Source organism: Heterocephalus glaber, unplaced genomic scaffold (assembly GCF_053883595.1).
Source record: "Heterocephalus glaber isolate CG9 unplaced genomic scaffold, H.glaber_assembly_v1.0 deba00001442, whole genome shotgun sequence".
NCBI lineage: Eukaryota > Metazoa > Chordata > Mammalia > Rodentia > Bathyergidae > Heterocephalus > Heterocephalus glaber.
The window spans coordinates 29,774,065-29,788,029 of record NW_028258296.1 but is presented as its reverse complement, the minus strand read 5'-3'; the positions used below and the strand labels follow the sequence as shown (position 1 = coordinate 29,788,029).

General features: G+C 41.4%; 1 long non-coding RNA gene across 2 annotated transcripts in view; it reads left to right on the top strand.

The window, feature by feature from the left end:
• LOC110348389 (uncharacterized) overlaps window positions 1-13,965 on the top strand; it is a 115,750-nt gene that overhangs the window by 76,782 nt on the left and 25,003 nt on the right. For both annotated transcript variants that reach the window (XR_015452002.1, XR_002393594.2), the window contains one exon: window positions 4,852-5,026. This is a non-coding gene — a long non-coding RNA (uncharacterized LOC110348389). The remainder of the gene's footprint in view (window positions 1-4,851; window positions 5,027-13,965) is intronic.

Here is a 13,965-nt window from a genome sequence, read left to right as displayed (position 1 = left end):
ACACAAATTCATGTTTTGGGTGCTGGGACTAAGTGTCTCACTTTGTTGGGCTTTGGACTGAATCCCAAGTTTGTCATGTAACAACTCTGTGCCTTTGGTCATGTTCACACAACATCTCCAAGATGGAGATAATAATACTTATGTTCAATAAAACTTCATCAGGACTGTTGTGAGGTTTAAGTGAAATCATGTATATCAAGAATTAAATTGGAGCTCAAAGTGTCAGCGGTGATAGTCAATGTGAAGAGATACTCACATTGGACACATTAAAATTTGAGTACAAATTTTCTCCTCAAATGGCTTCCATATAACTACTACTCTGTCTTCTCAGATGTTGATTCATTCCCAGAACATTAATTTTAAAAGTAGCTGGCCAAACCTGGCATCTCAGTTACTGGAGAGGCTGAGGAAGGAGGATCTTGGAGTTCAAAGTCAACATAGTAAGATTCCAACTCAAAAAAGGTAGCTAGCCAAAGTAGATCAAAGACTTAAATATAAGATCTGAAACTACGAAACTACCAGAAGGAAACATAAAGGAAATGTTTCAGGACATTAGAATGGCAAAAAAACTTGGGAAAGATCCACAATTCATACGGAAACACAAGCAAAAGTAGACAAAGGCAAATAGGATTATATAAAAAACCTTCTACAGAGGAAAGGAAACAATCATCAGAGTGAAAATACAACCTACAGAATGGAAGAAAATATTTGCAAACTGCATAACGAACTACAAAAGCTTGTTACAAAAACAATCTGATAAAAAAATGGGCAATATACCTAAATAAACATTTCTTGATAGAAAACATACAAATTTATGAAAAATTTGGCCAAGAAATTTATAAAAAAATTCTGAACATCACTAATCATTAGGGAAATGTGAATGAAAACCACACAGAGATATCATTTCGCCCCTGTAAGAATGGCTATTATCAAAGACTAAAGATAACAAATGTTGGTGAATACATGGAGAAAAATGAACATTTACACACTATTGGGGGGATGTAAATTAGTACAGGTATTACAGAAAACAGCATGAAGTTTCCTCAAAAAAATGAAAACAAGACAGTCATATAATCTAGCAATCCCACCACTAGTTACATATACAAAAGAAATGAAATCAGTATTTTTAAGAGACATCTGCACTCCCATGTTCATTGCAGTACTATTCACAAGTCAGAAATGAAAACAACCAATGTGTTCATCAGTTGATGAATGGATAAGGAAAATTTGGTAATTATGCATCTCAGGAATACTGTCCAGCCATAGAAAGAATGAAATCCTGTCATTTACAATGACATGGATGGAAATGGAGATCATAATGCTAATAACAACAACAAAAAAGTCAGGTATAGAAGGCCAAATACCGTATAATATCATTCATATGTGGAATCTAGAAAAAATGATCTCATAGAAGTTGAGAATAGACTAGTGGTTACCAGAGCCTGAGGAGAGTAAAATGGAGGGAGAGGGAAAGGCTGATTAAGGGGTGGTAAATTACAGTTAGATAGGAGCAAGAACTTCTGGTGTGCTAGGATACAGTAGAGTGACTATAGATAACAACAATGTATTATATACTTCAAAAAATTAGGAGAGGCTGAGAGTGGTAGCACACATCTCTAATTCTGGCACTGTGAGAGGCTGAGCCAAGTTTGAGCCCATCCCGAGCAACTTAGCAAGACTTTGTCTTAGAATAAAAAATTTAAAAGGCTGCAGCTGTAGCTCAGTGTAAAGTTCCTAGGTTCAAATTCCAGTAAACACACACACACACACACACACACACACGCACGCACGTTTGCACCGTAAGATTTTGAAAGTTCAAGGAGACAGATAAGTTCAATCCATGTGTCAAAACATCACATTACTCCATTGCAATTTTATGTTTTTAAGTTGCAGTAAAAATAAATGCAATACAATATAACTTTTAAAAAGATTAGCTGTTGCACTAGTCAGACAAAACATGTGATTCCTGTTTTAGGCATTATTTAAAATCTTAGTTTACCTCCACAATGGTGAAAGAAAAGCAGTACTCAAAAAAGTAGCTAGTCATGCTACTTTGTACAAATAGCAATTTGGAGCTTTGGAATCTCTTGCCAGAAAGACTGTAGCTGCCAAATACTGGGTATTCAATTTGTGCAATCATACGACAGCAAGTCCCATTCTTTCTTCTCCACAACCATGTGTCCCCAAGAATGTGGTCCATTAGTGGAGGAATGGGAGATGCATGCCTTGGTACACAGAGTCATCTTCAATTAATGAGACAACAATTTGTTAAGTGTGTGCCAGTATGAGTAGCATTTGTCCTCGATAAATTTGCATTTACCAAATTTATTGGCTAGCAAATGCAGGTGATTAATCACACTTTGGAGAAAATGAAAAAAAACCTCTCTAGGCTTTATTTCAAAGCAGGGCAGATAGGCGATTGAGAGGAAAGTAAGCATCTTGTCTCTAGCAAGAGGACTGTGATACTGGCTGCAGCCATGAAGAAAATTAAGTCATTGCTTATGAATTCAAGTAAGTGCATGAAGACAGCAAAGGCAGAGTAAAGGAGGAGATGTGAGGACAAAAGGTAATGTGTAAAAAGAAAGAAAGGTGTAGCTTACTTAGGAGAGACTTGTTTGTGCTATTAGACTATGACCACACCCAAATGTACATGAGTGTAGACCGAGGGTCCCTCTAGTGCAGTGAGGCTTACAGTCGGCCTTCGTTATGTGTATCCTCGGGGTCTCAAGTCAGGCTTACTTGCTTCTTGGAACAAATTGTGAACAGGATTGTAGGACTGATCTTCAGATTCTTTGCCTAAAGCATAGACTTTAAGGCTGTACCAACCCTGAGTACAGAGAAGAATGGGAGAGGATAGGGAAATTTCTCTAGCCAGCTAAGGAATTTTCTCGAGCATATAATCAGATGTGTTGACGAACATCCATGTCTTCAAATGTAAGTTATCAAAAAATGCTTTGAGTAGGACTGAGAGTAGTCTTATTTTGCAACACTTAAGAGACCCAAGCTCAGATACTTAAAATATGAAGAATGTTAACAGTAAAGACATAAATGAAAAAAGGAGTCAAAACTTCAGTGCTAAATAGGGAAGATGGGGTGGTTCCCTGGGGGATGGAACATCTGGAGACTTTGTTGGCTGTTACAACTGGGGGTGCGCTCTGCTGGCATCCAGTGGTAGTGGCCAGGAGGTGTTTCTCATCATCCTACAGTGCACAGGTCAGGCCGCACTCCTGAGAAAGAATTATGTGGCCCAAAACATCAGCCGTGGGGGTGCTGAAAAAGCCTGATTTAGTGCTATCAGTCTTTACACCAAATGTATCAACCATTAAATAATGTAACTATATGAATGAACAAAACACCACAGATGAGAACAGAGCCGTATGTTAGGAGCAGAGTATATCACAGGGTTAATATAGTATTGATTGCAAATGATAAATGCTAGTTTTTCACCATAAAATCCTCTTACCCTAAACTTTTCAAATATGAAGAATATTTTAACAGGACCACATATTTCTAAAAAGCCATACAAATCTCTTACAATGACATTATTACAACTTTTAAACACATGTATTACTATCTTTTATAGTTTACAAATCACATGAGGTGTTTAATATTTACTATTTGGCCCAATTGTCCCAATTTCATAAACTAGGAGATATTAACTTTTAATATTTTAACAATATCTGCTATGGCTAGGCTCTGGCCTTGAGTCACACAGATAAAAGTTTAGTCTTAAGAAGTTCAGGATCTCTTGGAGGACATGACATGTGCTGGGTATATTAATGGAGTAGGAGTAAACATAGCCATGGGAGAATGAGCAGAAAACTGGGGGAGGAAACCCAAGACATTTGCCTAAGGTTATAGAACTAGTAATTGGCAGTTCAGAATTCTAGGTCTTCCGTCTTGTCATAACTACATAAATCTCCTTAGCTTTTCTAGTGAAATAAAAACAAAACTATGTATTCACTTGAAAACACCCATAAATTACTGAGTAGGTGAAGTATAGAAACATTATTGGATCTGTGGTCCAGACCAGAACGCTAAAAGGGAAGATAAGACTTGGCAGAGTATGCCAAAGTGGCCTCTGCTTTCTACTCCACCCTGGGGTGCTCTGGAGGTTGGACAGTTTTATCAAGATCCATGGCCCTGGGGTCATCTGACTTTGAGTTGGAGGAGCAGGAAACAAATCTTCTGTGGTTATGCAAAGTTCCCTAAATATAAGCCAAGGTTCCTTTTCCTCATGATGAAAATAGTGTGAAGAATTCCCCATTTAGGGAGATGCTCTTAGGCAAATGGGAGGAGCTGCCTAACAACAGAGGAAGTAAATACAAGGGAAGACGAAACAAAGGGCCAACTTTTCCAGGACACATTCCGCTCTTCAGCGTTTTCCCTCCTCCTTTAATGCCCCAAATCTGGATGGAAATATAAAGCCACAATCCACTGGTAGTTACTCATTCTGATGACAAACAAGAAATGACTCCAGTGAAATATCATTTAACAGCTGCTTGCTCCCACTTCCCTGGAGATGCGGTTTTGGCCATCTGGATTTGCTTAATGGGCCTTGAGGCAGACGCACATTCGAGCAGCGCTGGCTGCTGGAGAAGGGTGGCCAGGCAGCAGTGGGCCTAGTGACTTAAGCTGAAGGGCTAAGTTACTCCCTTTGTCATTACAGGCGGGCATGGTAGTAATGGAACCTGTTCCAGTAACAGAAAGTACTAGTTTTGCACTCTGGCCTGGGCTTTGTCCCCAGGGCAAGAAGCAAGCAAGGTAAACATGGAACCTCATTTGTCTGTGCTGTGTGGAACTGCAAAATCGTGATGAAAACTACTCTTACTTCTCTCTCCATTTTGTCAGTAGGCTGAGCTACGGCCTTGTTTATTCTCTCACGCGTCAGCTCCACAGGCCACAGTTGATTGGATGAGCCTGATCACCTGACACAAGCTGGGCCAATCACATCCTCTCTCCTGGGAATTTGGAAAAGAAGCGTCAGAGACACCAAATACACCAAATTAGAAGCTCTTCACTCTCGGTCTGTATTGAAATTGCCTGGGGAAATTCTAAAACATACACAAATTCTCACAGGAAGTCCGGGCATTCCCCTAGATTCTGACTTTAGTTAGTCCAGCGTGGAATGGTCTAAATTAGAGCTTGGTTTTCAGGGCTTCCCAATGCAGCAGGGAGCAGCACAGTGGAAGCAGGCACGCAGAGGACAATGACATGGACTTTGTCAGTGAGAAGCTGGAATGAGAAACCCGGGCCTTAGCAAGTGTAGACAGTGCCTTCACTCCCAAGAGCTTTCTAAGTTTGGGTTCGAGGGCAGCCCCACCCTTCGTGATAATTTCTGCTCTTGAATCCTTTTTCAAAATACTTCCTCTGAAGCTACTTCTGGTAGTTTCTATGCATACAACAGAACGAAACTTCACCAAGCCATTCTCACAGCTTGTTCATCACAATCCTGCTGATTTTATCCTAGAAATCCTTCTTAAATATCATCCCTGTGACCTTTGCAGAAAGAGTTCTCAGTTTTGTCCTTCCTCAGAGGACTCTTCTCAGGTGTCTTCTTTCAGTCCCCACACTAAGAATACTTCATTGGCCTCTCATTGCTATTAAAATACAAAACAGTTCTGTATAAACTGACCTGTAAAAATATGTCACTGATTGGAAAAACAAACAAACCCGCCGAGATCCATAGGCATATACTTTAGTTTTCTTTTAAAGATGATTTAAATATGCCTACTTAAAAATGAGTGGATATGTTTAGAAAGAAAAGGAGGAGGGAGTTCCACCAAATCTTATTTTTTATAATATTGATCAGTGATGGAGAGTATAGGTACTTTTAAATTATTTTGTTTTCCTCCAATATATTTTAAAACATTTCTAAGGTCCTTCACATTTTTACTCCAGTGCCCTTTTGCACTACCCTGCCACATACCCTCCAACTCTTCGAAAATGAAGTGAAATTCTTCCTCCAACAGAGCATCCTCTTTCAAGTAACTATGGCATTGCCTTCCTTCTGAAATACCTGTATTCTGTTCTTTAACTGAAAACCCCTCCTTCTTTTTTTTGATCGAGAGAAAGTGATACCTCTGGGAACCATTCTTCAACTGACCATCCCTAACTCACATCAGGGTTAGTTGTTCTATCTCATGGCTCCTGTAGTCACTCCCATAGTCGCCGTGTCTACTATAATGGCAGCAAACTGAGATGTGGCTGATGTGATCATATGATTATCTCTCCAACTGGAGGTGAACTTGTTGCTGAGACTGAGGCTCACTCATCTCAGTCTCTTCAGCTTCTAGTGAAGAGCGGGCCTAAATAATGGATTCACAGAATTCCTGATTGATTGGTGAATGAAAGAATGGATGCACCTAGGACAGAACCACAGTGTAATTGCAGGTTTCCCTGCTCAGCCACATAGTCTACCAGGTCCAACTCATCACAGCCCTGTTTCTGAGATGATGCCATATACAGAGTTGTTTTTCCACCAGTTAGCAAGCAGTTGCCAAGCTGAGTGGTAATTGTTGTGGTAGTTTAAACATCACAAAGATCAGTTGAAAATGTGCTGCTAGTGGTGATGCTATGCTTGTCCTAAAAATAATGATGCTGTGCTTATTCTGAAAAATGTCTAAGTGATGGAGGGTTATTTAATTCTGTGTGAGTACTCACTTCTTCCTCTCTTCCAGCTCTTTAAAGAGAATCATTAGTTGTAGGGCCCTTCCCTCTCTAGAAAGGAAAGATGCCTTATTGCTGGGAGAGAAGCTAAGTCAAGCTATGTAATAAAATCCTAAGGGAGGAGGAAGATGGGATGCAGAGGAAAAGACAATCATGGAGGCAAAAGGTAGAAGAATTTTCTTCAGGGATTTGAGGAGAGCCTCACTGGAGCAACTATGAGCAAATGAAGTAGAAAAAAATGAGAATTTTCTATTATTAATATTTAGTAAATATTTAAGAGTTTCTATATAATTTTTTTCTCTGTAAGACTTGGATGAGGGATGAATAAAGAATAGAATTCCTTTAAATTATGTTCTGGCTATTGTCCCGTGCTTCTTAAATGTGACACTGTCCCAAGACCAGCACATAGGATTCCAGGGTTTGTCAATGTTATAAATGAGTGAGAAAGACCTGCAAAAGGATAAAAATATGCCTTTCTCCCAGGACTTTGCTAGCTCCACAGTGGCCTCAGCCAGAGAGAATGGAGCCAGGGCAAGTAGAGGCGGCAGAGGTTCCAGACCGGGTCATTTCTGGTCCTGGGGAAACAGCATAGACAGTGAAGAACTGGATTTTGAGGGTACTGGTTGAGGTCCATTCAAGCAAGGCACTATCTTCATGCATTCTTCGGGGCTCTTTTATATTGTGAGTATCCAGGAGCTCATGGGGGTGGGCAGCAGGGAGGGAAACTTAATTTGGAATCAATTTATAGCTTGACACTAGCATGCTGGGGTAGTGTCAGACTGGACAGGATCCATCCAGACCATGGACGCCCCAGGAACTGCAAACTGCAGGGTCATGGAGACCAGTACTGGCAGGTGGTGGCTCTGGGCCAGTCATGCTTTCTGTGTCCCAAGTGGAGTTTACTCACAGAGGAGCCTCTGAAATACACTTAGAATGCCTTGAAGTGGCTACAGATCTTTTGATTAGGAAAGATCTCTGGGGCAAGGCCAATGTTAGAGGGACAGCAAAACAGTTAAATAACTATTGGGAGAAGGACTCTTGATCATGGCAATGTGGATTCAGATGTATTGCTGAAGAGCTGAACTTGGATAAAGGACTAGGAATGGTAAAGAAAGGTGGCTTGATGAAGGGAGGTAGCATTTTGAATGGGAAGTAGTTAGATGCACTGGGCCCCAAAAGCCAGAAGATCTGGGCTTGAAGCCTTACACATTGCTGATCTTTTAAATAATAATAGGTTCTCAGTTTTCCCATCTGAAAAACAAGATCTCTAGTATTTTAAGTGCTTGGGCTATTGTGTACTTTCATACATTGACTCATTCTATAGAAGTATTGAGTACCTATCATCTGCCAGCACCATGCTAGGTGCTATGAACACAGAGTGAGCAGATAAATGTGGTCCCTTCCCTTATGGGGTTCATATGCTACCAGAGAAATCTAACTAGGAGTGGATTCTGGGTCCTTGGCTGCATGCTATCTCCCTCCCCCACCTCTCCTTACCTCTTTTCTATGGAATGGGCTTTGGCTGGTACTTTTCAAAATTGTTAGCAGGGATAAGGGAAGACTCCGAACACCACATTTAAGGATAGATCAGAAAGTAAAATTAATCTCCTGGCCAAAATTATCCTCTGCAGCATGAGGGATTTGTGGAGAAATGGGAAAGATTCCAGAGCAAAGCCAGGAAATGATTATAGTCTCTTTCCATGCCTTTCCAAGAACACTATAAATCTTTTTCCAGGCCTATGCAAGAAGTAAAGAAAATCAAACCAGTGCTTTAGCAGCTCTTCTGACAATAGTTGGATATTTGAGAGGCCACTTCTAAGAAATGAATAGAGATTTGGAAAGGGGGAAAAAGGACCACAGAGGATAAAGAAGTGTTACGGTCAATTACAAAATTACTATACTTGTCATTTCAATATATATATATATATATATATATATATATATTGTGTGTGTATGTGTGTGTGTGTGTGTGTGTGTGTGTGTGTGTGTGTATGTGTGTGTGTGTGCGTAGAACTGGCCTCTGGAGACTGTTCAAGATACAGTTGATTTTTAGCATAGTGGGAATCATTTAAGTTAGACACAAGAAAGGACTTCCTGCCCGTGAGAATGTTTACATGCTGACCAAATGGAGAATTACAGAATAAAATCAGCTTACTTATATTTGAGGGAACAAACTTATAGCTAGAGTAACCAAAGTGTAAGTGTTATCTGATTCTTTCCCCCAAGGCTCATGCCAAAGAAACCCTGTCTGGTATCAGTGATTATCACCTCTGGTATTTAAGCAAGACTGGATACGTGTAGGCTGGGGAGTTCCATGGGACTTGGTAATTCCCCATGCTTCAGGGTCTCCTTTTAGATTTGAAGGCCATTCTCTACCTGGAGCACTGCATGGGCCCTTATCCCTGAGCATGTAGTTGGGTTGGGCCGGTGAGAAGCACTGGCAGAAGATGCTCCAAGGAGCCAGAGGAAAGAAGATCAGGGTAGCACTCCAGCCCCCTGCCCATGCTTTGAGCTGCTGGGCTTATTGATTGACTTTCCCTATGACTTCTGTTCTTGCTGAGTTTGGGCAAGTGATCCCTCCCTTTGAGCGATCAGGCCAACTCTGTGGCCAACTCTGGAGTTCCCTTAACCCTGCCCATACCATTGTAAATAGGTTTTTACAACTATTTATACCTCTTTAGTCACCCCTCTAAATATATGTACCATGTGTCTCCAGTTGAAATTCTGACTCATATACTGTCTGAACTTGGTCTTGAGGAATTTCTGAAATTTCATTCAACATTCATTGGAACAGTTTCTGAACAAGTACTTTGTAATGCTTATGCAATTAATATAATACACATTTTTGAGTCCCAAGTACAACACTAAACAAGTTTTAAGATTTAATTATCATACCATGGTGATAATTGTGGTGAGTTTTTAAAACAACTTCTTTTCAGGTTTGGAAACTGATGTCTATTGCAGGTAAGCATGTTGTCTGAGGTTATAACAATAATAATTAGGGAAAGAGAAATCCAGATAGATACCATTTTTAAACTTATATTTTAAACATGTATTCTCTTTGGCTTCTTATACACAGTAACTATAATAAGATATTGGGAAGAATAAATAAACAGGAAGAGGAAGGACTTACCCCATACCAAACACTGGACACAGAAAACTAGGCTTTGTTTTTTGAGCCTAAAGTCTAGTAGGGGTGTTCTTTCTTTGTTTTAAGCTTCCATAACAGAATGGCACAGAACAGATAATCCGGCTGGGCATTCCAAGGTCACAGTGCCTGCATCTGGGAAGCGCCTCTTTGCAGCATCCTTTACAGTGGCAGAAGGCAGATGGTCAGGAGAGCATGTGTGCAAGAGAGTGGGAAGAGGGCTGAATTCGTCTTCTTATCAGGAACTCACTCTTGCAGTAACCAACTTATGCCTGCCATGATGACAAATGCATTCATGAGGGCATAGCCCTGCGACTTAATCTCCTCTTAAAAGTTCCATCTTTCAACATTTGCATTGGGGATTAAATTTCTGACACATGAACTTGGGGGTCATATTCAAATCATAGCAGAGTATAAACATATATACCTAACTGGTGACTATATCTGGTGAACTAAGAGTGAGAGAAGAGCATTAGACAGGAGACAACATTATGTGCAATGATGAGCGCTTAATATCTGGTTCCCATCTCCCCCAAAGCTTCAATTTTTAGTGTTTGACACTTCCTGTAGTGCAAAAACCTGCACCGTGGCTGATTTCAAGCTTCTACTATGGCAGTATTAAGAGGGGAGTTAGGAAGAGTTTGCACAAATGGCTCTTGAGGGCCAGTATGAGCCTGCTTCAGGACCCCACTGAAGTTATGTGCAAGGGCAGGGGGTCACGAATGGGCATGGTGTGTTCGGGGTACTTACTACCTGCGGATAAGATCTGATAGAGCACAAGGGACAGCAGTGAGGACAGGGGGACAGGGCGACAATGAGGCTGGACAGGAGAGAGAAAGACCAGGGAGAGGCCTGTGGCTGATGGGCTGGAGCTGCCTTGTCCGTTTTGGAGCCCGCACCTTGCCACTGAGTGCTTGAAATGTGACTGGTCAAAACGAAAATGTGCTGTTAAGTGTGAAACATACACCAGATTTTAGAGATTTAATGTGAAAAAAGAATACAAAGTATATCACTAACACTTTCACATTGATTATATGCTAAGAGGAAAAGGTTTTGGATATATTGGGTTAATTATTATTACAACTAATTTCAGCTGTTTATTTTTACTTTTTAAATATGTCTATTAGAAAATTTAAAATAATATATGTATCTGGTATTATATTTCTATAGGACAGCTCCGGCCAGAGAACTTGGATGTTATTGAATAGGCAAGAGAAAGCCTTCAAAGAATATTAAACATATGTAGTCTGCTGTCTATAAAGATCAACTTGGTGCAGTGCAGAGGTGGATGAGTTAGGACCAGAAGGATACAAATAAAGTTAAGGGAGTGGAAGTGGGAATGAAGAAGAAGAGAGGAAAATGGATGGGGTAATGTGGCCCACTGGATGTGGATGTAAACAAAGGGAAGGATCAAGGATAATACTCAGGTGTCTGCCTTGGGTATTGGGAGTGGCATTAACAGAGAGAGAAAAGTACAGAAAGGTAATATCTCTTAGGGGAAGGTAATGAGTTCAGTTTCCGATAAATTGAGTCTGAGGTGCCAGGGATCTTGAAGCTGTCCAACAGGCAACTGGGCAAAGGCGTCTGGAATCCTGTTGGTTCCATCTTAAAAAACATTTCCTCTTCCACTGCTACCACCATAATCCAAGCCACCCTACTCTCTTATCTGGATTATTGTCATCAGCTACCAGCTGGTCTTGCTGACACATGTGCCCTGCTATTACAAAGTCTCAATGCAGCAGCCAGAGTAATCTTGGTAAAAGCCAAATAAGTGCATATTATGCCTCCCCTGCAAGTCTGCCAGTGAAGTCCACTGCATGCAGAGCAATGGTCTGAGCTGTATATGAGCCGGCCCCTGCTGCTACCTCAGCCCCCACTACTCGGTCTCTCACTGTTCTTAGAACTTCCCAGACTCCTCTTGCCTTGGGGCCTCTGTGTCCAGTACGCCATCTTGAAGATACTTTGGATTTCTGAGGCTTTGTCTCTCCCACTCTTTTAGGTCCTTGATCATCCCCCTTTCTGGGAAGCTACTCTGTTCACCCCATCTAAAAATGACACCTCCACTCTTTTGTCCCTTCTTTATCTTGTCACTAGCTCTTAGCACTTTTGATCATATTATAAATGTTACTTATTGTGTGTAATGCTTGTCTCCCTCACTAGAATGTAAGCTCTGTGAAACAGAGATTGTGTCTGTTTTATTCTCTGGATTAACATTTGTTGAATGAATAAATAAATTGAAATCTGTGTGCAATAAGTACATATGGTCTAAAATAGACTTGCCTTTGGAATTCCAGCTCTATCACCAGTCATTGCAGCCTTGGGCTGGCTATTTACCATGTCTGAGTCTTCATTATCTCATCTATAGATTAGAGAGATTAATAGTACTTTCCACAAAAAATAGTTATGAACAATCATTCAAATTGTGGAACCCTATCTTGTTCCAGGAGGTGTCTTAACTGGGATTGAGATATTGTCTGTAAGATCTAGATGATGTGTCTGGAATCTTGTAAGGTTTCATAAAATGCTAACGTTTACTTAGTGGAAGAAGGAGGTTGGGAAGGAGGAGGATCAGGCAATGGGGAGAGTTGCAGACTTGACAGTGAGAAGTTGGGTGGGACTGCTCCTGCTCTGCTGAGTTAGCAGGAGACCATGCGGGGAGCCAGCAAGGCAAGCAAGCTGGACTGAAAGGCTGGATGAGGGTGGAAGAGGAATTCTGGTGTTAGCATCAGCCTATGAATCAGTCCTCCAGGGCCAAAGTCCTGAAGGAAAGCAGATATGGATTGACCTCCCTAAAGCCACGAGTCATTGCTCCAGGGACACCCTGGGGCCCCTCTGCAAGGAGCCAGGAGAACATAGTAACGTGGCACCTTCCTCAGACTGGATTAGGGCTGGACTTGGTCTGTGCCTCACCACTAGAAAATCCCTTGAAAAAGAGCAGCCTCTTGTTCTAGACAGAAGGGGCCAGCAACTCTTCACTCCTTCCAGAGGAGAATATGTGCAGCCTCTGCTGGAGGCCAAGGTCCTGGGCCCTGTGGCTGCACGGGTCTCCGGTAGTGTGAAGATGCAGGACATAGCACTGGGAATTTGCAGTCAGGCAAGACAAGAGCGTGGAATGTGGGATTCCTTATCTGTTCCTTCTGTGCAGGATGGCTCCAAGCCCTCCATGGCCTGGCCCTTGGGTCCCGGGCTGAGCCCTGCCCTGATCTCTCTGATGGATGTTTCTAGAAGACTTCCCAAGAGCCCCAACTATATGACAGGAAGAATAGGAAAAGCCCCTACCTCACCCTGAGCTCCTGGCCCCAGAATAAGGGAGCCCCAGACAGTAGGTATTTCAATGATGTGAAGCCTCCCCGCCCCCGCCCCCCGACTGCTTTGGTGTCTATGAGCTTCTTTCCTTTAGAAGGCCTAGTGGTGCCACAATGTGCTGACTATGAAGCAAGAGACCCAAGAGTTGTATGGTACAGAACAGTCAAGGAGGAATTGAGAAGTTAACCCCTGTAGTATACCTGCTTGCTTTGCACCAAAGTAAAATGCAAACCACAGCTACGTACTGCTAAGTGCTCACTTCCCCCACTCCATCAATATTCTATATTGCATAAGAGATACATGAGGTTGCACAAATAATCATAATGTGACCTCTGTAAACACCACCTGGCATGACGGGGACCATTGCCTGCATCCTGAAACCTCCCCAACATCCCTTTCTGATTCAATCCCCTGCCTCCCCTGAAAGTAACTACTACTCTGAGTTTTAGGGATAATAATTTCTATGCTTTTCTTTTTTTAAACAAAGTAACCCAGTACAGCAGTGAAGTATGTGGATTCTGGACCCAGAAGGCACTGATTTCTTTATGTGTATTTTTGGGCAAACCAGTTCATCTTTCTGTGTTTGGTTTCTTCACCTGGGATAGAAGGATAATGGCAGAATGTGAGCCAATATGGTTGTTTAAAAGATTAAATATGTTTGATCCCCAGTACCTAAATAAATAAATAAATAAATAAATAAATAAATGATTAAATATGGTGAACATATTTGAGTGAAGTGCTCAGAACAGTGCCACCATATGACTGTTTTTTTTTATAATGAACCACCCACACATGGCCTCCTTTACTATTAATGAGATTGTACTATGAAGCAAACAAACAGA